This window comes from Triturus cristatus, chromosome 5_2, assembly GCF_964204655.1.
Source record: "Triturus cristatus chromosome 5_2, aTriCri1.1, whole genome shotgun sequence".
Classification (NCBI taxonomy): Eukaryota; Metazoa; Chordata; class Amphibia; order Caudata; family Salamandridae; genus Triturus; species Triturus cristatus.
The window spans coordinates 568,795,186-568,816,473 of NC_140588.1; the positions used below are offsets into that span (position 1 = coordinate 568,795,186).

The 21,288-nt window shown below is 49.2% G+C and overlaps 1 protein-coding gene across 2 annotated transcripts in view; it reads left to right on the plus strand.

The window, feature by feature from the left end:
• Positions 1-21,288, plus strand: part of LOC146825650 (protein AF-10-like) — a 1,293,306-nt gene that overhangs the window by 354,359 nt on the left and 917,659 nt on the right. The window lies entirely within an intron of this gene.

The window sequence follows — 21,288 nt, forward strand, 5'->3', positions numbered from 1 at the left end:
GCACGTCCAGCGTCTACGGCGATCCTTTGAAGGAGTCAAGAAAGCTCTGCGAGACCATGGTGTGAAATACATGATGCTATTTCCGGCGCGGCTCAAAGTATTGGATGGGGAAAAGGCATATTTCTTTGACTCTCCAGCGGAGGCCAGCGACTGGATGGATGGCTGGAGGGCAGTGGGCCGTACAGGTGGCCCGCGAAGAACGACTGCTAGTCGTGGAGGGCAGGAGGTCCATGCACAGCGCAAGCCGGCGCGGGATCTTGGGGAGGACGAGCAGGCTCCTACGGGGTGATTTTATCTGAGCTGCTGGGACTCCGGGTAGAGAGACGAGTGGGGGGGGGGCGGTACTGCCTGGCCTGGACATTTGAATGGCTATTGGGTGGCCTGATCTGTGGCGGTTAGCTAGTCATTCGGTGGCTGCTGTTGGTCTGTTTCTTGTAAGCGCCTCATTTTGGTGTGCGGGGGGGTTTAGTGTCGGGGGGGAGGTGGGGGCCCCGGGGAGTGAGGGGGCGTCTTTGTACAACCTGGTAATGGGGGTGCCATCCGGCAATCTAGTATGACTTTTTCTGCGGACTGCAGGTTCACGTTTCCACGTTTGATTGATTCTGAGCAGATGGGGCGACAGGCACTCTGCGAGTTTCATGGGTGGGTGGTTGGGGACCCACTTAGCAGGGAGGGGGGGTTGGTTTGGGGTGGGGTTTTCGAGGCAGTTCATTGTTAGCTCATGATGTCTCATATCCTGGTGTTTGGGGGGTATCCGAAGGACAGGCATGGGGAGCAGATAAATTTGGCGTGTCGCGGGCCCATGGGTGGACATGAGTGATCAAGCGCAGATATGGATTTGGACGTGGAATGTCAACGGATTGGGCAATAAGATTAAGCGGACGCTAGTGCTGCAGCACGTGAAGCGCCACTCCCCCGATATTGTCTTCCTACAGGAGACTCACCTCCAAGGGAACAAATGTAGGTCCCTCGATCGATTTGGTTACCAGCTGGTGGCACACTAGGGGTTCACGTCGGGGTCTCTGGGGGCTGGGGGGGGGATCCTCGTCCGCGGCTCCCTACCTTTAGTCATAACGGGCACTTGGACGGAGGCCTCAGGATGTATAGCATCGGTGGCGGCACGGTGGGAGGGGCGCCTGCTAGTTCTCAGCACATGCTACATCCCGCCTGGTTTGCATACCATGACGTTTCGGAAGTTGGGCTCACACTTGGCGGGCCTCCTGCAGGGAATGCTTGTGCTGGGTGGGCACATGAATGCGGTCATGGATGCTGATCGTGATCGCTCTGGGACTCGGCAGGGCAGTAGGGGGAACTGGGTCTTGGGGGCTTTCTCACGGCTATGGGCCTTAGTGATGTGTGGCGTGTGCATTACCCTTCGCGGCGGCAATACACATTTTACTCAGCCAGGCATGGTTCCTTTTCCAGACTAGATCACATAGTTACGCAGGAAGACCGGCTGGGGGATTTTGCGAATCTCTGCGTTATGGCCAGGGGCATTTCGGATCACTCCCCGGTGGGGGTGACCTTGAAAGGGGCTGCAATTAGCAGGGGCGGCATATCCTCAATTAGACACGTGGCGCCTTGGCGATGATTCCCTGCGGAGCAAGTTGAGGGACTGCTCCCAGCAATATTTTGCTGAGAATCACGGCTCGGTTGCCTCCCAGCTCACTCTGTGGGAAGCGTATAATGCGGTCCTTCGGGCCAGTCTCAGGCACTGATCGGGGCTCATAGGAAGGAGGAGGCGCTGCAAATTCGGCAGCTGGAGAGAAAGGTTGCGGACCTGGAGCAGGAGGCCTGCTGGGATCCCTCGCCGGACCTCGCTCACACTCTGGCTCTCAAACAGAGAGAGCTACGGTCGTTGGCGGAGGGTGAGGCCCGTGCATACTCCCTTGCCACGCAGCGTTGGCTCTATGATGCCAGGGATAAGAGCATGAAACTGCTGGCCTGGCTCGAACGCCGAGATCGGGCGCGTTCCTGGGTGGCGGAGGTGAGGGATGAGTCTGGGACCTTGGTGATTGAGGGGGGGGCTATTGCGGAGGCCTTCGCGTCTTATTATAAAGGGGTTTACTCCCCGGTATGTACTCGGACTTAGTTGGACTGCGAGGAGTTCCTGCGGGACTTCGCGCTTCCTACACTAACCCAGGAACAAACAGACCGTTTGGACGCCGATCTCACTGTGGTTGAGCTGGGTGAGGCCCTTAATGCTCTTCAGGCGGGGAAGGCACAAGGTCCCAACGGGCTACCTGTTGAATTGTACAAGAGCCAGGCTAGTGTGATTGTTGATCATATGCGGCGTATGTTCCTCGAGGCCCGGGAGGTGGGGAGACTTCCGCCGGATCAGCAGGAAGCCACAATCGTGGTCATTCACAAGGCCGGGAAGTGGCTGATCGATGCGCCTCTTACCGGCCCATCTCGCTGCTCAATATAGAGTCTAAAGTCCTGGCTAAAGCACTGGTGACACGGTTGATATCAGTCTTGCCGGACCTGATTCATGTGGACCAGTCTGGTTTCATGCCCCACAGGAGCACTCGCCACAATCTACGAAGGCTCCATGGGGTTGTGTACATGACTGAGGCAGTGGGTGATGCTCAAACGGCCCTTATGGCCCTAGACGCATCTATGGCCTTTGATAGCATCGAGTGGCCGTATCGTTTCAAGGTCCTTCAGAAACTAGGGTTTGGCCCGGCTTTCAGTGGGTGGGTGCACCTATTGTACGAGCAGCCGCTGGCACGAGTCAGGGTCAATGGAGCAATGTCACGCCTATTTTCCCTGCGTAGGGGCACCAGGCGGGGGTGTCCCCTGTCCCCGCTTCTGTTTGCCTTCGCTCTTGAGCCTCTGGCGCATTGGATCCGACGGGACAGATCATTCTGGGGTTTGGCGCTCACTGACCTCTGGGAGGAGCGTATATCGTTGTACGCTAATTATATTGTCCTATATATGGCCCGCCCGTATCATTCCATTGCGCAGGCTCTTCACCTTTTTGAATTATTCGGGAGCTACTCGGGCTTCACAATTAACTGGTCCAAATCCGTCATTTATCCCCTCTCGGGCCCGCCGCTTTAAATATTTGGGGGTGTATGTTACCAGGGACAGGGTGTTGTTCTTCAACAAAAATCTTGAACCGCAATTGGTGTTCTTGGCAAATGATGTGTCCCATTGGAGGTCCTTGCCCCTTTTCATTAGCTGGGCGTGTTGCGCTGTTTAAGATGTTGGCTCTGCCGCGACTGCTCTATGTTTTGCAAAATACGCCATACCCGGTCCCGAGTGGAGTGTTTCGGCGCATTGCGCAATCGGTACGTACGCTGTTGTGGGAAGGGGGAAACCCAAGGATAGCGTTCTGGAAACTCACGAGAGGGGTGTACGATGGGGGACTGGCCCTCCCGGATGTCCAGTTATATTACTGGGCTTCTCAACTGCCGGTAATCAACGATTGGGTCATGTTATGCCGGGTGGAATCTGTGAGTCGCTCCTATACACGCGGCGCCGGCGAAGAGATCTACCCTAGCATATGGGGGTGGTCCTCCAGTGCTGGCCGGAAGCAAATAAATTCCTAGGGTGGGATGGCAGGTTGGCGGGCAGGACCCCACTGTGGGTGGGGGATGACCTAGCGGAAGTTGGGGGGCTCGCGGGTTTTGGGGGCTGGAAGTTAATTGGAATAGAGTACCTGGGCGATGTGTGGAGAAGGGACGCCCCCAGATCCTCTGAGTACCTTCAGCGTGAATATCAGTTACATGACTCCCAGCGTTTTCACTATCTGCGTCTTATGCACGCCTTGCGCTCCCATGTTCGTCCTGACTCGCTCATTCCAGAACACTCCCCAATGGAGGACAGGCTTCTTCTCGACCCTATCTTAGGTAGGCCGGCCGCCACTATATACCGTAAACTAATAAGTAACATGCCCGATCCCTTGGCATCCCTGCGGGAGAGTTGGGAGGGGGACCTCGGTCGCCTGGAGGACGAAGATTGGCAGGGCGCCTTGCAAAGTCCCCGCGAAGTTGCCATTCGGATCAGGTTCCACCATGTGCAGTTAAAAATCCTTCACCGGGTATATTACCCGCAAACTCGTCTCTTTGCGTGGGGCAGGAGCTTGTCTCCATTATGTATGCGAGGATGTCAAGAGGAGGGTACATTCTATCATATCCTCTGGGGCTGCCCGAATATAGTACCTTTTTGGACGCTGGTTGCGCGTACAATGGCGAGGGTGGTGGGCTCCCCGGTACCAGTTGAACCTAAATGGCTTCTCCTCATGATTAAAGGTCCCACGGATTGGTCCAGTTATCAGGAAATATGGCTCGCCTTGGCAGCTGGAGTGGTGAAGCGAAATATTGCCAATAGTTGGGGTGCGCAGGCGCCTCCTAGGTGGGATCAGTGGTGCAGGGACCTGGATTGGTGCCAAAGGGCTGAGGAAGTTATCTATAAGTCCCGGGGCTGTGTGTGCAAGTGGAAAAAAGTGTGGGAGCCGTGGTGGAGATATCGGGCATCTAACAGTGAGGGGGAGGGGTGCCAAGTGTAATGTGTTATTGCCTCATCATGCTGATCGATGTATATCCCGTACAGGGGGTTCCCCCCTTTTATCTTGTGATTTTACAGATGTATTGTATGAGACCATGAGCAAAGTTAATAAAAAGATTTACAAAAAAAAAAAAAAATACGATTAAGAACTTACTAGATAAAAAGGAAATAGCTCACTCTGACCTCGACAAAATAGCAGAAATCTGTAAAGATTTTTACAGCACATTGTATAGCAAAATTCAAGGCTTTGGTACTGCCAAAGCCCAAGACCATCTCGGCAAATGCAACTTGCCTACCCTCACAGAACAAGACGGAGATGAAAGTAATGGCCCAATAACTGCAACCGAAATTGGCGACACAATAAAAGCCCTTCAAGTAGGGAAAGCACTAGGGGCTGATGGTTTTAACGCTAAATTCTATTAGTCATTCTCCTCAGCTTTGATTCCCCCTCTTCTAAACATGTTTAACGAATTTAGTGAATCCGGCAAAACTAACGGGACGCCTGCAGAGGCTATCATAGCTGTGATACCAAAGGATGGGAAGGACCCAGCACATCCCAAAAACTATCGATCAATATTACTGATTAACATAGTCTGCAAAATATATTCAATGATCCTTGCTAAACGTCTCCAAAAACATTTACCCAAACTCTTTCACCCTTCACAAGTTGGATTTTTAAAGAATAGACTCTATAGCGACGATACTCTTATTTTATACCATTCCCTGGAGAAAGCCAAAATAACTGACTTCCCAACAGTTGCAATCACGTTGGATGCCGAAAAGGCTTTCAACAAGATCGATTGGTCCTACCTTCAAGCAACACTAGATAATTTTAATCTAGGGGACAATTTTATCCGCATGATTATGGCGTTGTATTTTATTCCTTCTGCCAGAGGTAGAGCAGGGGGATGCCTCTCCTCCTCTTTTAAACTAGAACAGGGCACTAGGCAAGGATGTCCTCTCTCCCCTTCCTTGTTCCTACTGGCGATAGAGCCGTTCCTTTATCAACTTGGGAACAACAATCAAATTACAGGAGTACGCTTCAACAAATGCACGGTCAAAATAACAGCTTACGCTGATGATGTGTTAATAATCCCCAAAAACGCGGAGAAAGCCATAACTGCACTTATGACATCAATAGAAGTTATCTGCAGTTTCTGGTTATAAACTAAACAAAGACAAAACAGAGGTAAAACTCCTAAACAATGTTGGCGGCGAGGAAATAAATGGTAACTTCGGCCATTCTTGTCAACCAAATAGTATCAAATACCTCAGATTAGACTTTACAAGAGACCTAATTACCACCCTGCAGACGAATGCGAATGTTCTCATAAAAAAAAATCAACTTTACTAGATGGCTGGACACCAACATTTTTATCCTGGTGGGGAAGAGCAGAGACGTTAAAAATTATGATCACCCCACTAATAAATGATTTAGCCACTATGCTACCAATGACACTCTCTAATGATTTCTTGACCAAGATCTATAAAATGTTCAACTCGTTTCTATGGCAAGGTAAGAAACCCAGAATTTCTCTGAAAAAACTTCAATTGACCAAAGAAAAAGGAGGTCTGGGCCTTCCAAACTTCAGGAACTATCAAACTGTGTATCTTTGTAAACCAGGAGTAAACTGGCTACTCCCCCACTATGACTACACTCCAGTTTGGCTGGAGATAGAAAGATCACTCATCAACAATATCCCGTTATCTGCTCTCCTAACCATGGATATCTCTTCCATGCCCCATTCCAAATATATTATCCAAAACACCAAACAAGCCTTGCTACGCCTGGATCAATTATCTGCGGTTAAAATAAACAAATCCAACTTAACCTCTTTGTGGAATAATCCTTACCTGAGGGTAGACGGCAAGATGTTGATCTGGGAAAAATGGTCGAACAATGGCATAAACCTAGTCAAAGATCTTTTCACAGGGAAACTACCTTCGTCTTTTTCTGAGCTTCAAACACGATTTGATCGAGATTCGTCACAACTCGCGCTGCGTTTCATAAAACCTATCGACTCGTCGATCCTCACAAGGATGCTACAACTGCTGAAGTCAGGACTCACTGTTTCTAAAATCTACAAGCTCTTATCTCCTAAAACTCGTAAATCACACTTAGAGTGAGATAAAATGGGAATCCGAAACCAATACCAGAGAAATCCCCTTTGACTGGGACAAGATACATATAACTCCCTTCTCCAATAAAAGTTTGCCAGTATTATCCCAAACAAAGCTTATGCTAATAACAGGACATACTGGACCCCTGAAAGAATTTTTAAACTTAAACTCAGCCAGAGCCCTACATGCTGGAACTGCAACACACATGTTGGCGACCTTTCCCATATGCTTTTCCATTGCCCCACCTTACAAACTTATTGGAACATAATATAAGAGTGTATGTACAAAACATTTAACATCAACCCCCTTCGTACTTTAAGAGGAGTCTTCCCACTGTCCCCCCATTGCTAAAGATCGTATCTTATAGACTGTTCTCCGACTTTACTATAACGTATCGTTGTGATTTTACTAAGTACTCTATAGTACGCCTGTAATGTATCATGGATTGTACGCAGATTGTGATATTCATAGCCCTCTAAGGTACGCCTGTAATGTATTATAGCTCGTATGTAGAATGTGATATTCACAGTCTATCTGTACCTCTCCAACATAGCTGCATTTCCTTCTGAAACACACTTGGATAATTTGCTGTCTTTCTCTTCTTTTGTAATTTTCCTTGATTTCACCCCCTCATTATTATTATTTCATTTTGTATAATTCTTTTAAAAAAAAACAATAAAAATAATTTGAAATAAAAAAAGTATCCATCAGAAGAAGAGTTTATTTACCTTTTGGTCAAGCCTTTTCTGGTGGATACTCTAACTGCATATTACTCCCACCTTCCCATTATGCGAAGTGACCTTTTTAAACATCTAAATAGGTATTAAGATAGTAGGCAAACAACTGGTACCAACAGTTGTTCACACTCTGCTTCAGAGGGCACAGAAAGGGAAACAGACAAGAAACCAATGCCAGCGAGCATCAATGGCACTTAAATGGGGTTCTGCTCCGTCACTTCAGTGGCAGTGTCGATGCAGCATGGATCCTCGCTGGATCAACTAAGGGCACTTGAGAGCACTGCTGTAATATGTTTTCGGCTCCAGTCTGGCATCTGGGGAGTACTAGAAGGTGAGGAATCTGCAGTTAGAGCAACCACTGAAAATAGCATTATCTAAAGTAGTAACTTGTTTATTTTCTCCTTTGTGCTCGTCCTAGATTGATGACGTGGTACACATTTTTGATTTTGGACTGTCACCCAGATTTTATCTGAAGATAATGTGTAGTTGGCATTCTATTGATTGCTTATTCATGTAAGCCTTTGTCCAAATCCACTGTTGCTAGATAGATCACCTCCTCCATCTAACACTTATGCTGCTTTGGGAAAATGTATCATATAGATAGTGTTAGAACTGGGATTTTCTAGTTGGCTGAGGTAGGTACCTTAAGCCAAATAGGGACCCTTGCTTCTAAGTCAGGGAAAGGAAGGACACCTTCTCAGATAGCCCCTGCTCACCCCTCGGTAGCTTGGCACGAGCAGCCAGGCTTATCTTCAAGGTCAGTGTGTAAAGTATTTGCAACCACGCTCTCAGCAATCCAATGATGACACCCCAAATGGACTCCACACTAGATTAATAGAAAAACAATGATATGTTTATATAAAAAGATATACGATGAGACCACATGATAAAAATCCAACATATGCGTATTTGTAATATTTCTCCTGGCCAGTTATTAGGCCAGCCAGCCCTTGTAGGTTCTGGCTTTATTAATTAGCAATTCTAGATGATCCAATGCAGTTCTAATGCAATGCTATGCAAGAATCAGGCACTTCGCAATGTAAAAATAATGCAGTTCGTTATGCAGAACAAATGCAACGCGTAACGCAACAATCAGGCAGTTCGTAATGCAAAAATAATGCAGTGCGTAATGCAACAATCAGGCAATTCGTAATGCAGAAATAATGCAATGCGTAATGCAACAATCAGGCAGTCATTATGCGAAAATAATGCAATGCGTAAAGCACTCCAGCACCAATCACGATGCTTTAGACGGTCTCTATGCCACTCGAACTGACTCGCGGTCATCTTCCACCAGAAAATGCCCCCAACACGGGTCTGGTGTAAACCAAAGTGTAGCTCCACACTCCGGCCCAAGTACTGCCACTCCTCGGCAAGTACGGGCCACAATTCAACTTGAGTAGAGGCTCGTGCTGCAATAATGGGAAAGGCCGAGGGCGTCTCTCTTCAAGCCCGCACCCTGCCTCAGGCGGCAACACATGTTACCTGGTGGGTGCGACCTCGCTCTCCTCTCCTTCTCGCGACTTGGGCCTCCAATGCTACTTTGTTGATTCCGGGCAGTGGATCTCTGGCCCTACCCCGACGGGGTTGGTTCGAGGTCTCGCTCTGGCAACGGCAGGCTCAGGCCGGCGGCACAGCTCCTCTGGGGATGCCGGTCCGGGCCGATGGCGATAACGAAGATCTCAGGCTGCAACAGGGCACACGCACACAGCGTCGCTGAGACTCACTTGAATTCCGGGTGCATACGATCAAAGGGCAATCCTCATGAGGGTCTCAGGCTGCATAAAGCACATGCACACAGCGTCGCTGAGACTCACTTGGACTCCAGGTGTGCACAATCACAGGGCAATCCTCACGAAGGTCTCAGGCTGCACAAAACACACACACACACACACACACACACACACACACACACACACTCACACCCTCACTCACTCACACTGGGCAATCCTCACGAAGGTCTCAGGCTGCACAAAGCGTCGCTGAGACTCACTTGGACTCCAAGTGCACACGATCACAGGACAATCATCACAAAGGTCTCAGGCTGCATGAATCACACGCACACAGCGTCGCTGATACTCACTTGGACTCCATGTGCCCACGATCACAGGGAAATTCTTACGAGGGTTTCAGGCTGCAGAAAGCACACACACACACACACACACACACACACAGCGTCACAGAGACACACCTGGAAACCTTTGTGTTCCTGAGTTTCCACAACAGGGAGCCAGCTGTCCTCGGGTCCTTGGGGATAAGTTACTTCAGGACACAGCAAAGTCCTTTCAAGCAGGGGGACACAGCACACAGCAAAGTCCCTTTAGCCTCTCCCTGTTTAAATCAGCAAACTGCAGGCCAGCCCCAGAACACACAGCAAGGGTCAGTCCTTTCCTTCAGTCTCTTCAGCTGTTTCTTCCTTGGCAGAGGTTCCTCTTGACCATGAAGTAGTTTCAATCCTTTTCTGTCTCGATCAGTCCAATTCCAACGTTCGGGGGTTTCAGCTCTCATAGTTATACCCCTCATTGTCTTTGAAGTCTTTGTGTTCAGGGAGGCACTGACCCCTGTCCAAACCAGTGCTGGGTGTCTCCCTGCCAGTGACATCATCTTCCTTTGATAGTGGAGGTCTGGATCCTTAATCACTCAGCAGGAGATGGAGCCATTGTTTTATGGCAGTAATCCAGGCCTCTTCACCTCCAGGGGGTACTCCTCCCCCCTACACTCCAGATGCAGGTCAGCCTGTTGCTGTGTAACCTCCTCCCCTCGGTCAAGACATTCCCCAGATCCTATCACTTTCAGATCCAGACAGTCAATCCACAACCAGTCAGAGACGGACAGAAATGTTAGAGCACAAAAACCCAGCCACTTCTAAAAGAGTGGTTTCTAAACACACAATGCAAAAACTACCTTCACAGAAAGATGTGTTATTAAATTATGAGTTCAGGCACCCTAAACTTCACCTCTCTATCTTACGCCTTTGGGAAGATAGGCTGGAAACATAGTACACAGCCTCCCCATTCTGGGCTATGGGCAAGATGGCCTTTCAACAGTAAAAAACTAAATGGAGAGTATTTCACTGTCAGGACATGGTACACACCTCAGTACATGTCCTACCTTCCACATGCACTGCACCCTGCGCAGGGGGTACCCTGGACCTACCATATGGGTGTCTGATGTGCATAGAAAGGGATGGGTAAGTGTCGCCGTCCAAGTGTCCTCAGAGTCGCACGATGCTGTAAGGGGTCCACCTCCCGATAACCCCTTGGTCTGATAGATATATAACAGACACAGAAGGGTGATCAGGCGAGGGAAGGAAAGGAAGGGGACAGCTGGGAGGGAGATCTGAAAGAGAAAGAACAACATGCAATGGTTACATCAGCCCCTATCTCTCTCGCTATCACCCCGCTCTTCCCTAGCTCCCCCTTTTACCTGTAAAAGAAAGAATGCTCTCGGGGAACAGGAGACTGGAAAGACCTGCTCGCAAGGCAACTGGAACCCTACAGACAAGATACTAATCAGCAGAGGTCGTAGTATGCAAGCACCCTCGTAACTCCCCTCAGCTACAGGACCTACCATGAACTCAGGATTCTTCTCAGTACAGGGGGGAAGGACGTATGCCAGGAGTCACCTTTCCACCCCTGTATGGAGTACAAACGAACACACATAAAATGCAGCAGGGCAAGGAACAGGATACTTCTCCTGGTCGCCCCCACGGGTTCTCAAGACGAACCTCAGTCACACTGTTATACTACCAGCAGGCAGAGTTCACTCCCTCAACACAACGCGGAATATCGCTTTCCGAAAGTTAAAGCCCTCCGCCCTGTTGTTTGTCAATTGAGAGCAATGACCGGAGTTAACACCGGACCTAGGTGAGTGCGACCCCGCACGCCGCAGTACGGCTTCCAACGGGGCCACGGAACTTTAGGACTGGGACAAACAAAGACAAGCTCCCCTTCGCGAGGAGTGCTGGACCAAAACCAACACGGAGAATGGCGACCCCGCACGCCTCAATGCGGCATCCAACGGGGCCACTGTAATCGGACCCTGAAAGACAAGACGAACCTCTCCTTGCTTCAGCAACAACAACCAAAGAATGTCTGGACGACAGAAGCCAGCAAAGAATCACAGTTTTGGTGCAGAGCACCCCTACCCGAAACGCTGTTCTCTGCTTGCACTTCCGACCTGGATACAAAATAACCGGCACCTGACTGCAGCCGGATGTTTCCTTTTCTTCGCCGGAGCGTCCAGCGTGCTGACGTCACGCACGTCAGCACGCATTGCCTCATGGGAATGGTAGTTCCCGTCATGTCCGCCGACCGCGGGTGGTTCCCGCTCGGACTGGCAGTGCTCTCTGGCGCACCCTGTGAGCCACAACAGTACATCCCTCCCCCGAAGAGCACTGACATAAACAAGCCTTTTTCGGATATTTCTTGTGGAATTGAGCCACCAGTGCAGGAGCGTGGACACTGGAAGCTGGTTCCCAGGAGTTTTCCTCCTCCCCATATCCCTTCCAGGCCAGCAAGTACCACAGCCTGGAGCGATGTATCTTGGAATCCAAAACCCCTCTCACCTCGTACTCTGCTTCGCTATTTACAATGACTGGAGCAAGGGCTTTATTGGGCTTCACCAGCGCTGGCTTCACTAGGGACACATGAAAAGCCGGATGAATGCGCAAGGAGGAGGGCAAAGAAAGTTTAACCACTACCGGAGTCACCAATTTCACCACCCGATAGGGACCTATGTACTTGGGGTTGAATACGCTATAGCGTTTGAACCGGATGTTTTTTGTGGATAACCACACATAATCTCCCACTTTATATACAGGTCCCTGCCGTCTGCGTTTGTCGGCGGAAGCTTTGTATCTGTGCTTGGCCTCTCGCAGATTGTTTCTTGCCTTCTGTAAAGTGGTGTGAATGCGCTCTATTCTACTCTGCGCTTCTGGAACCTTAGTTGGTTGTATTGGATTAAGGAAGGGCGAAAACCAAGGATGGAACCCATATGTGCAGTAATATGGTGTGAGTTTGGTGGATGCATGTGATGCGCTGTTATACGCCACTTCAGCTAACCATAGTAAGTCCACCCAATCGTTTTTTGAAGCGCTGGAGTAACACCTTAAGTATTGCTTAAGGGTTTGATTGACCCTTTCGGTCTGTCCATCCGTTTGCGGGTGAAAACTAGTGGAAATGTTGGATTCTATCCCTAACGATGAACACCAGGTCTTCCAGAAGTTTGCTGTGAATTGGCTTCCGCGGTCTGAGACAATCCTCCGGGGCAGGCCGTGTAGGCGGACCACGTTCACTAGTAGTATATGTGCCAACTGTCCTGACGTGGGTATTTTCTCACAGGCTACGAAGTGTGCCATCTTTGTTAAATAGTCCACTATGACCGTAATAACGGTACATCCCTTGTTGCTAGGCATTCCCACGATGAAGTCCACCGAAATGTTTTCCCACGGGAGATTAGGTGTGGGGAGCGGTTGTAGCAAACCTGCTGGTTTGGAATGGGAGGCCTTCATTTGACTGCATACTCTGCACTCCTTCACCCAAGTGCCCACATCCTCCCGTACCGAAGGCCACCAGAATTGCCTTAGGACCCTATCAAGGGTTTTCTCTCGGCCGTTGTGACCTGCGCAGGGTAGAATATGACACCATTTGAATGCTTGAAGACGTAAGGCCCGAATGGGCAGAAGTATCTGCTTTCCCCGTATCGGTATGTCATGAATCAAGCTCCAGCTGGGATTGCTTCTCAGCCAGGTTTTCCATCGGTTTGTCTGGACGTTCCGGGATACACTTCTCAAGAACGGATCTGTACACGTCGCCCCTATCACGTGTTCAGGGCTGATGATGGCTCCTTTAGGTGAAGTAGGGAGAGCGGCCTGGGAAGCTTGCCGGGATAAAGCATCTGCTTTTTTGTTTTCCTTTCCAGGCCTATAAGTAACAAGGAAGTTATATCCCGCAAAAAAGAGAGTCCACCTTAGTTGACGGGGGGTTAGGTGTCCCGCTGCCGTCATGAACTGTAAGTTCCTGTGGTCGGTATATACCGTAACCACGTGTCTGGCACCCATGAGATGATGCCTCCATTCACTGAAGGCGTCTTTGATGGCGAGTAGTTCTTTTTCGGCGATGTTGTAATTGCACTCCGCGGAATTCAATTTTCGTGACATGTATGCCACTGGATGCAGTTGCCCTGTTTCGACATGCCTCTGTGATAACACCGCTCCCAATGCTGTGTCGGAGGCATCGGCCTCCACGATAAATGGATATTCAGGGTGAGCATGAGCCAACACCGGGGCCGTAGAAAACGCCTCTTTTAGCTCATCGAAACCCTTTTGGGCCCCAGCGGTCCACTGGAACACCGCCTTCTTGCGCAATAACTGAGTGAGAGGGGTTGCCAAGTCTGAGAAGTGGTGGATAAAGCGACGATAGAAGTTGGCAAACCCCAAAAAACACTGTACATCTCTGCGGTTGTGGGGAGTAGGCCAGTGTTTAACTGCCAATACCTTCCTTTCTGACATTTCCTGCCCCCAGGGTGTGAGGTTCACCCCTAGAAACTCCACAGACGTCACCCCAAACTCGCACTTACTGATTTTGCAAAATAAGTGGTGTTTTCTTAGAGTTTGAAGGATGGTTTTCACATGTTGCGTATGTTCCCTGGTGTCCTGGGAGTAGATTAAAATGTCATCGATGTACACTATGACAAAGTGGTCCAGATATTCACGGAGCACATCGTTTAGGAAGAATTGAAAGGCCGCGGGGGCATTGCATAGCCCGAAGGGCATAACCAAGTACTCATAGAGTCCGAATCTGGTTTTAAACGCAGTCTTCCATTCGTCCCCTCTCCTCATACGGACTAAATGGTATGCCCCCTTCAGATCTAATCGCGTGTAGATCGCTGCCTCTTTTACCTGCTCCAACAGAACGTTGATTAGTGGTAGCGGATACCGGTTCTTCACGGTAATGGCATTTAACGCCCTGTAGTCCACGCACGCGCGAAGTTCGCCATTGGCTTTAGGAATGAAGAAGAGAGGCGACGCTGCTGGGGATTTTGACACTCTTATAAACCCCAGGCCCAAATATTTATCCAAATACTCCCTGAGGTACTTATGTTCTGGCTCCGTTAGGGCATACACCCGTCCCGCGGGAACGACCGCCCCAGGTATCAGGTCTATTTGACAATCGTACGCCCTGTGGGGAGGCAGGACTTCGGCGTTGCCCTCGTTGAAAACATCGTTGTATTCTTTATAGACCTCGGGTAATGTTACTGCTTGTTCGACTGCGGTCGCCACCTGGTAACAAGTTGCCAATGACATGGCAGGGTTTCTTGCGGAAACGTTGCAGTTCGCTAGACAGTAGTCGGAGGTAAACTGCAGGGTTTTTTCGAGCCAATTTATGAGAGGGTTGTGGAGGCACAACCAAGGCAACCCTAGTATTACTCCGTAATGGGGTGCTGGAATAACGTTAAAGGAAATCAACTCCTGGTGCTCCGTCCCCTGTTTTACCGATAAAGGTCCTGTATGGTATCTCACCGGTCCTGAATCCAACATTTTTCCATCAACCGCAAACACCATCTCCGGCATGCTTTTCTCCTGTAACGTTATTCCGAGCCTTACCACCTGATCTTGGTCCATAAAACACCCCGTGGCCCCAGAATCCAATAATGCCCGGACTGGCAACCACCTGTCTTGCACCAAGATGAGCACGTCCACATAAAAATGGCTTCTTTCCTTGGTCTTCAAGTCTTCCAACCAAGGGATGTACAGTGCGCTCAAAGGATTCCCTTCATCCTCCTTTAAGCTGGAGCGTTTCCCGCCTCCGAGAGGGTGGTTCTTGTAACCGCAGCTTTCTGATCCGATCGTGGAGTTTTGGGCCGCAGACTGCATTCGCGAATGAAATGCCCCTTCCGTCCGCAATACAAGCATAGGCCTTTCTTCCGCCTATACTCTCGTTCTTCGGAGGTGAGCGGGGAACGGACGGCTCCAATTTCCATAGGCTCGGTTTTTGAGGAACCAGGGTGGTTCGCTGCCCTAGTAGGTTCCACGGTAGGCACCGGTCTCTCCCGCCGTCTGTGGTCCCCTTTTCTCATGCTTAGGCGATGATCCAACCTTAACACCAAACTGATGAGTGCGTCACAGGTGACCGGTTGTGGGTCGATCTGCGCCACCACATCCTTCAAGTCTTCGCTTAGCCCTTGATGGAAAAGAGCCGCTTGCTTCTCTTCTGGCCACTCGGTTTCAGTGATCAGTCTCCTAAAATCGTTAATATAGGAGATAACATCCCTATTGCCTTGTCGCAATTCTAGCAGATCTCTGTCGGCTGAGAGCGTGGCGGCTCGACGGTTGAATGTTTTCTCGAATTCTTCCAGAAATGCATTCCAATCATATAGGAGCTGATCGTCTCTTCTCACCAGCGGGACTGCCCATTGAGCTGCGTCCCCAGATAAATACGAGAGAAGAAAGGCTACCTTTGAATGGTTTGTGTTAAACGCCCTAGCCCTACAGGTAAAATGTAACATCACTTGCGTGAGAAAGACTTGCAACTTCCCGCCTTCCCCGCTGAACCTTTCAGGAGTAGCTAATTGCACTGGCGTGGGAATCTCCACAACAACGGGAGCCGTAGGGGTGGCGCGGGGTAAGCCTGCATCAAAGGGATTGCGTTCCAAGCGATCTACCTGCGCCTGTAGTGTTGCTGTTTCTGTTCTAGAGGCAGCTACCTCAGCCTGCAACAAGGCCAACGCAGCTATAACATCCTCAAAGGTGGCCATCCCACTGTGCGACTGGGAGGACAGTTATCCGTGGGCCGGTTATTCTGTCGCCGTCCAAGTGTCCTCAGAGTCGCACGATGCTGTAAGGGGTCCACCTCCCGATAACCCCTTGGTCTGATAGATATATAACAGACACAGAAGGGTGATCAGGCGAGGGAAGGAAAGGAAGGGGACAGCTGGGAGGGAGATCTGAAAGAGAAAGAACAACATGCAATGGTTACATCAGCCCCTATCTCTCTCGCTATCACCCCGCTCTTCCCTAGCTCCCCCTTTTACCTGTAAAAGAAAGAATGCTCTCGGGGAACAGGAGACTGGAAAGACCTGCTCGCAAGGCAACTGGAACCCTACAGACAAGATACTAATCAGCAGAGGTCGTAGTATGCAAGCACCCTCGTAACTCCCCTCAGCTACAGGACCTACCATGAACTCAGGATTCTTCTCAGTACAGGGGGGGAAGGACGTATGCCAGGAGTCACCTTTCCACCCCTGTATGGAGTACAAACGAACACACATAAAATGCAGCAGGGCAAGGAACAGGATACTTCTCCTGGTCGCCCCCACGGGTTCTCAAGACGAACCTCAGTCACACTGTTATACTACCAGCAGGCAGAGTTCACTCCCTCAACACAACGCGGAATATCGCTTTCCGAAAGTTAAAGCCCTCCGCCCTGTTGTTTGTCAATTGAGAGCAATGACCGGAGTTAACACCGGACCTAGGTGAGTGCGACCCCGCACGCCGCAGTACGGCTTCCAACGGGGCCACGGAACTTTAGGACTGGGACAAACAAAGACAAGCTCCCCTTCGCGAGGAGTGCTGGACCAAAACCAACACGGAGAATGGCGACCCCGCACGCCTCAATGCGGCATCCAACGGGGCCACTGTAATCGGACCCTGAAAGACAAGACGAACCTCGCCTTGCTTCAGCAACAACAACCAAAGAATGTCTGGACGACAGAAGCCAGCAAAGAATCACAGTTTTGGTGCAGAGCACCCCTACCCGAAACGCTGTTCTCTGCTTGCACTTCCGACCTGGATACAAAATAACCGGCACCTGACTGCAGCCGGATGTTTCCTTTTCTTCGCCGGAGCGTCCAGCGTGCTGACGTCACGCACGTCAGCACGCATTGCCTCATGGGAATGGTAGTTCCCGTCATGTCCGCCGACCGCGGGTGGTTCCCGCTCGGACTGGCAGTGCTCTCTGGCGCACCCTGTGAGCCACAACAGTAAGTCCTGGCAAGTGGGTGCACTTGTCAGGACAACATGGCAGTTTAACAAACTAAGTGCAGGCACTGCAGTGGCAGGCCTGAGTTCTCTCTTTAAGGCTACTTGTGTGGGGGGCACAGCTAGTGCTGCAGGTCCAGTAGTAGCATTTGCATTACTAGCCCTGGCACACATAGTGCACTTTATTAGGGACTTTACTAGTAAGGCAAACAAACCAATCATGGACAACCAATTACCATTACACTTTACACACGGAGCACTTGCACTTTGACACTGATCAGCAGTGGCAAAGTGCCCAAAGCATCTAAGCCTGTCAAACAAAATCCATCACAGCATCAGAAATAGAGGAGGTAGAGGCAAAAAGTCTGGGGTAATCACGCCAAGAAATGCCGGGTCTAACAGATAGTTTGAGCACAATTTACCAGAGCCCTCGTCAAATCCATGCTGTTTTTAAGACCGAGATTTGCAGAGCAGCTATACAAATGTGCACATTTCTTCCAGAGATTACACCAATGCTAATTTATAAAAAAGTGTCTATGCCCTAGGTATTTCTTAAGAGGCCACTGCAGCTGGCTCCACACACTTCCCCTGACAGTGCTGCCAAATGCCAGTACCAGTGCCATCCACAAACTACTATATATGTGACAGTGTGGACTATTCCAGATCACTCAAAACTGTTCAAAGGATCTGAATGCACCAGTGTTGATTTTCTCTAATGTATTAATTTGGTTGATGTGCTGCTAATTTAAAAAATAATCGGACAGCTCCACCATGTGGTCGTTTATCAAAGCATCAGCACAAAATAAGCTTTGGATGATACGAAAAGTAATCGAGCAGCCTTGAACAACCTTTTTCCATACATCTTTTTCTTCTACTCTATGGTGCTTTTCTTCCTCTTCCCATGGGATCTGCCTGCAGATTGGGATTCAGATGTATGCCCGTTTACTAACAGTTCACATGCTAGTACCTGATCTGAATAATCTCCTTCCCTGTCATTGAGCAACAAAACATTGCAGCAATGTCTGCAATTCAAAGTGGGGCAATATGCCGGGTGTACATCATGAAACATTGTGGCTCAGACTAGTGTCTGTTCCTGTTGCCATGTATCCATAAGTCAGAAAACGCATTTGCAAAACCAGTAGATCCCGCCTTTTCAACAGTTTGGCTTTGCCGACGGTTTTTGCCAAATCGGCAAAAAGAAGAAAAAAAACAAAAAACCTGCCTGGATGAATGTGCACATACCCATCATTGCCCAGTGTGACAACTTATGTGGCATGATGCGGCAGCAGTTTAATTTTGTATTTTCCGTTTCTAGATGGTAGAGCCTCTTAGAGCAGGAAATAAAAGTAAAAATGTAATCGTGTATGAAAGCACTTTATAAAAACGGAGCAACTAAAGGCAACTGCCATCCAAACCAAATATAATGAATGCTCCTAATACGGATGTCTCTGTACCCCGCTTACAGATTTATGTAGGATTTACCTCACTCTTCTGTGTAAGAGGGTATGAGGATGAGCCACCCCAGAGATGTGCTTGCTTAGTTGAAATTAATACGTAAGGCTGAAGACATGTCCTCTTTAGTCTGGTCATAGTGATGTCCTTTTTGGACCCACTTTGGTCCTCCCTTAGTTTAGCATATTAGATATTTTAGGCTGCTTTGGCTTTGCACAGCCGCAAAGAACATATTTGTTTCTGTGCCATTATTTTAGGAATACGCTGTACATGTTGATTTTTATCTCAGAAGTCGGGTGCACATTTTGTACAAAGTTGTCTGGAATACATAACAACACAATGTACTGATTTCTTTTGCTCTGTCAGCTACGGCTCCTAACGTTTTAGACATTACACGGTAGCCCAGCTGCAAACACAGTACTTTTACCATATAAACTGTGTTTTGTCCCCTTAGGGGCAGAGAGGCTAATTCTGACAGAGACTTGTCCTGTAACAAAGGTACACAGAGCCTGACATGCAGCCTTGCGTAAACTGAGTTGCACTCACGATATGTATCAGCTAACAACCACAACAGGTGGAGAAGTGTAGCTCACTGGTTAGAGGAGGCATACCCTGAAGCAGAGATCAGGCCTGGGACCTGGGTTCGATTCCCGACGCGGCAGGGTCCAGAACCCAATTGTCCACGGACTCGATAATTCTCGCTTCGGTGCCCACTCTAATCATGAGTTCACACTATGCAGCTCTGGGCAACAAGCCTGCTTAATCTCCACAACGGCCCCCCGCGGTGGGATGCCTGGCTTTCACCTTGGGGATACCCAGTATGGGTTATCTTACAGGGAAAAACCAGGACAGGTTCCCAATGCAAGCGCCAAGATGCCCGTAGGGTGATAGTTGCGCTCTATAAGTACCCCAATCAATCAATCAATCAATCAACAGGTATGGGATCCGTTGCTAATCCCAGATAACACTAATATGCTCCGTTGCTTACACTGTAAGGTAAGGCATAGACTGATACTTTACATGGTGGGATTGTTTATTGTATAAACCTTGCTGCCAGTGCTGATTGTTGCTTAGTTGTATTTGCCTACTTACTACAGCACTTATGCTTCATGATAGACTACGATAGTTTCAATAAATGTATTGCAAACTTTGCTTGTGTTTTTGCTTTGTTTACTAAGGGCATGCTGGAGTGAGAGAGGAAAAGCGACAGTCTGTTTCCACGGTTCCCTAGGGGACTAGAGGGTCATTTTCTAGGTTTACCAAAATCACCTGCTACTCTGGCAAGGTTAGGAGTTCATGTGAGACACTGTGAGCTAGCCAGATTTGGGCCTACAGATACTGATTTTCTAGCGAAACTCAGCTCCTACATTCTGACTTCCTGTCATCCCAAGGCTCAAATCTGTTTACCAGCAGAATCCTTGCAACAATGTAGAAAATTGAGTCAAGCAAGAATATCTCTGGAGTGGTTTGTCTTCCTGTTCGGGAGAAGATTGAGGGAAGTCCTATATAAATATATATTTTCTATTTTAAATTAAGGATTGCGACTGGTGGTTGGGGAGCAGGTGGAAGAGAAGTGAATGCAGGAGACAATGGGGGAGAAGGGTATAAACTAAAAGGAGAGTTAGAGGTAGCAATGGACAAGGCTGGGTGGGAATAAGAGGGAGCAATTAGGCCTGGGCGTAGGTCGCGGAGTTTTGCTACGCGGAAATCCGCAAAGTTACAGAAATAATTTTGCGAAGTTCCGCGAGTGACTGAGTGCAGTGCAACCTGCGGTTTGTGCTGGTATTTCTTCGTGCTCGCGAATATCGCAATCTTACCGTTCGCAAGCGGGAAAAAACTCTGCTGCACATGGTGAAGCGGAGTTTTCTACACTCCACAAGCTCCGCGGAGTACAGAAAACTCCGCAAAGTCTGCAAATGAAGCAAAGTTCTACGCCCAGGACTAGGAGCAATATGGAGCAAGTGGCGGATATTTGTGGTGTGGAAAAGTGCTCACAAGGGAGAGAGCAGAAAATACATGTTCTTTCTTTGAGTGCTGAAAGCAAAGCAAAGCCATAGTTCCCATATTGTGAGCAGTGAAAAGCTTCCCTGGAGCTATGCTCCAGGGAATGGACAAACACGAGAAGAAAGGAAAGCCATCAAATAAAAAGCAAGCATATGAGTGACAAGGAGACCAACCAGTAATAATCTGCGGGCTGGCCCAAAGCCCACTAAGTTTTGTTATGCTCCACAAGAAGTCTATTGGTAACAGATGGCTGAAAGCTGTCAGTAGGTGGGCCCTATTCGGGGAAGCACTATGAACAAGCATTGGCATAGCCAATAGGTCTCGCCATTGGGACCTTATAAGTGTTTAGCTATGCAACAGTTCAAACATCAAAGTGGCCGTGCGGCCGCGAAAGTGAAAGTAATCGTGGTTAAGCGCTGCGCGTGCGCGCCCGCGCACATGCACTGTAGCTCTAGGCTGGCCTGGTAGCACTTTTTGGAGCCG